The following is a 3,910-nucleotide window of genomic DNA, read 5'->3' on the forward strand; positions in this document are numbered from 1 at the left end:
ATTCCTCTAGAATCAAACCGAAGGGCCTATGACAAAGCCACCGAACGCATCCTCGGGTTGCGGATAGAGGGTCCCTGTGCCAAGGGTTTCCGCTGAATATGGTTACAAAAATAAATAGGCAGTCGCGGATAATTATCTAGGGGTGGTCCCGAAGGAATTAACCCCCAAGCGGAGGTGTGAAAGCCGTGCCGAAAGCTGAATGGCACCTGGGTGAGGTGTCTGGAACGGTGACTCTGGGATACCGGGCAACCTCTCAGAGTACGCAGCCTTATCCTTGCATGCGGGGCTCTAAAAGGATGGACGAATCCCTTTCCCGAGCTTCTCGTGGGAACAACAATGACAACACCAAACATAGTTGTAGTAAGTGCGGTTCAAAACAACAGAACGCGCAGGGCCCCCGACAATGGGTCGGCCAACAATGCCGACCAATCTAGAGATGGGGGAGCCAATGAAAATGGATTTAATGCGATGGATCGGCAGGATCTCGCAACCTTTGGGTGGACGGAGCGACTGAATTACGACTTGCTAGAGTGCTACGATGCGAGTGTGGCCCCTGAACGGGGTTACATGGCACAGCTGCATGCTCTGTGGTGCGAGAAACACCCGGAGCTATTGCACTTTTCGCAGCAACGTCTGCGAAACCATGCTGAACTACTCCGTAAAAGGGGCTATGTATGCGGAACGCCTACTATACCACAGCTAGAACAAGCCGGCAACAGAGAAAGAGAGGCGACACTAAGACCAACAGCGGGCAGGCATCCAATAGATGAAGAGCGATGCTTTACGACCCGGAGAAACATCAACACCAAGGTTTCTCTCAAGCCTAAAGATCTGGCTGAAATGGATGACGATCTTCGTGGACATTTTTCCGGAGAATCCGACCTCTGGGCTATTAATTATTGTGTGTATAATGCAGCGAGAGCTTTGGCCGATGCGAACCGTAAAACAAAACCAACGGCTGATCATAAGACCAAAAGACGAATGAATCAACTTGCTACAAAGATAGGCTGGGCAAGACAGTACGCGTCCCGCATTCAGTGTGTGATTGACTACATCACATCTGGCAGCAATTTTAGCGCCAAGGTTCGAAAGTTCGCGCGCGAACTGCGGACCCGTTATCACACACTCAACAAGACAAAGCTGCTGACCATCCGGCAGCATATTGTTGAGAGTATACGGATACTATCTGACGCTAAGAGAAGTTTAGAGCGAAGGGAGTGGTGGGTCAGAGAAAATCAACAGTTTCTCTCTGATCCATCTCGACTCTTCCAAGACCCTCCAGTTACTGTCGAACACCCACCCAAACCAGAGGAGGTCGAAGTATTTTGGAGAGAAGTATACGATGTTCAGCATAGACTGGACGAAGACTCAGAAAATATAAAGAGCTTCAAAGAGTTATGTTTTGCCCTCATAAAACCTGGTAAAGAATGCCCACCCATCACTACCGAGGAGGTGAAAAAAGTATTAAGAAGGATGAAGAACTATTCCGCACCGGGTCCAGATTGTATCAAAACCTTCTCGTGGAAGAAGTCTTCTTCAACCCATCAGCATTTGGCACGTATTTTCACCTCATATTTGAAGTCGGAAGAGCCGATTCCAGAGTGGTTGGTGGAAGCGCGCACAATACTTCAACCGAAAATAGGCAACTTAGCTGACCCGAAGAATTACAGGCCAATAACTTGTCTGAACACGCTTTATAAGATATTCAAAGCTATCCTAAATGACAGGATTGTTCGGGCAATTGAACCTGTGTGGCAAGAAATGTATGAACAACGAGGCTCAAAGAAAGGCGTAGCCGGATGTCGGGAGAGCCTGCTTATCGATAGATGTGTCTCCAAAGATGCAGCATTCTACCAGCGTGACCTATCGATGGCCTGGATTGATTATCGGAAAGCTTTCGATTTGACATCCCATAGACTTATCATCTGTCTTTTGGAAATCTTAAAGGTTCATCCGCCAATAGTTGGGTGCATAGAGAGATTGATGCCGCCTTTGAAAACCAGATTTACTATCTCATCTGGAAAAAATCCCGTGACAACTAACAAGGTCACCTTTCAGAGAGGTGTCTTTAGAGCGACACCATGAGCCCACTCCTCTTTTGCCTTACATTATTGCCACTATTTATAGCACTTCGTCATTCCGACGGGTACTTGTGCGGCAAACCTGCAGATCGAAAGTACAAGGTCACTCGTGTATTTTACATGGACGATCTTAAGATCTATGATAAAAACAGAGAAAAACTGCATCTAGCTCTGGGGATTGTCGAACGATATACTAATGAAATTGGAATGGAATTTGGGTTAAACAAATGCGCCAAGGTTTATTTGAAGCGAGGAAAACTTAATGGCATCCCTGAAGATCCTGAGCTCGTTGATAGAAGCGCCATACGACACCTTTGCGCTGGAGAGACTTATACATACCTGGGCGTGCCATAGAGCCGCATTCAGGATGTGACATCTATAAAGGATACTCTCCGAAGCAGATACAAACGTCTCATCCGACAGATTTGGTCTTCCGAACTGTCGGCGAGGAACAAAGTATCTGCAACGAACATGCTTGCCGTCCGGTACTATATTCATTTGGAGTAGTTCCTTGGACGAAGAACGAGCTCAGATCTCTTGATATCGGGACAAGAAACGTTATGCACCTAAACAAAAGCATGCACCTTAAGTCTTCCGTTCCGCGACTGTACATTTCACGCCGTCAAGGGGGTCGCGAAATATTGAGTCTTGAATGTCTTCACAACAGGATTATTCTGGGTACAGCACATAGAGTTGCAAATGGAAGAGACCCTCTTCTTAAAATGGTCAGGAATCACGAAGAAGTGGGCAAAGGAGCGTTTCTGTACAAAGCAGCGGAGGGGGCTGCTGAAGCACTTGGACTTGACTTCAGTATTAGAGTTGAGCAAAATGCATCAAATCTTATCTATCTCGAGTGCTCACTTCTGAAAGCCCAGATTAAGAAAAAACAAGAGAAAAACTTTCGTGAACAGCTCCTCGATAAGAGGATGCACGGTATCTTGCACAGAAATGTGAAGGATCAGTCAATGTCTTGTGATCTAACGTTTGCTTGCCTTAAATCGCCCGGATTGATGTCTGGCACGGAGGGTTTCATTTTTGCATTCCAAGACGGTGTCATTTCCACCTTAATATACCGTCGCCACATTTTGAGCCAAGACATTCCCGTTGATAGCTGCAGGGTGTGCCATGCACACCCCGAGCATTTAGCTCACATACTATCTAGTTGGCCAACTTACGCGGGAACGACCTACATTCAAAGGCACAATGCGGCACTAAGAGTGCTTTATTACCATCTCTGTCACTCCTACGGAATTAACCTTAATATCGCTCCTCTAAATGCTCCTAGGGAAATTGAGTCAATTGTCGAGAATGGGAAGTGCCGTATATACTGGAACTTTATATTCTCGACAATTGTTTCTGTTGCTCACTCGAGGCCTGACATGGTTCTTCTTGACTTCGAGAAGCGAACCATGTTCGTTCTCGAATTTTCGGCACCAGCTTACAAAAACATCATAACCAAGGAGAATGAAAAGAAAGAGAGGTATCGAGACATTAGAAGGGAGTTGCAACGTTTGTACCCGGAATATTCTGTTAAATTGATCGTCCTTATCATCGGCTGGATCGTCGTATTGATTCCTTTACAGACTGTAACCACCTATCTCACGGTCGTGAGACGTGGTTGTGGCTGAAATTTTATCGCGATTTCGCTGGAAGTGGGTGCCATTTTCCAAGATTAGCACCCGCTCCCGGCGAAATCCTTCGGTTGTCCTTATGACAAATTTTTAATTATACCAGGCAGTCTGATAAGTCCCTGAAAAATGAAACACGGAGACGTTTTTTTGGCCAAAGTCGGTTTTATTTTTCAACATACTCTCCTTTTAGGTCGATAC

Source organism: Belonocnema kinseyi, chromosome 3 (genome assembly GCF_010883055.1).
Source record: "Belonocnema kinseyi isolate 2016_QV_RU_SX_M_011 chromosome 3, B_treatae_v1, whole genome shotgun sequence".
In the NCBI taxonomy this organism is placed as follows: domain Eukaryota; kingdom Metazoa; phylum Arthropoda; class Insecta; order Hymenoptera; family Cynipidae; genus Belonocnema; species Belonocnema kinseyi.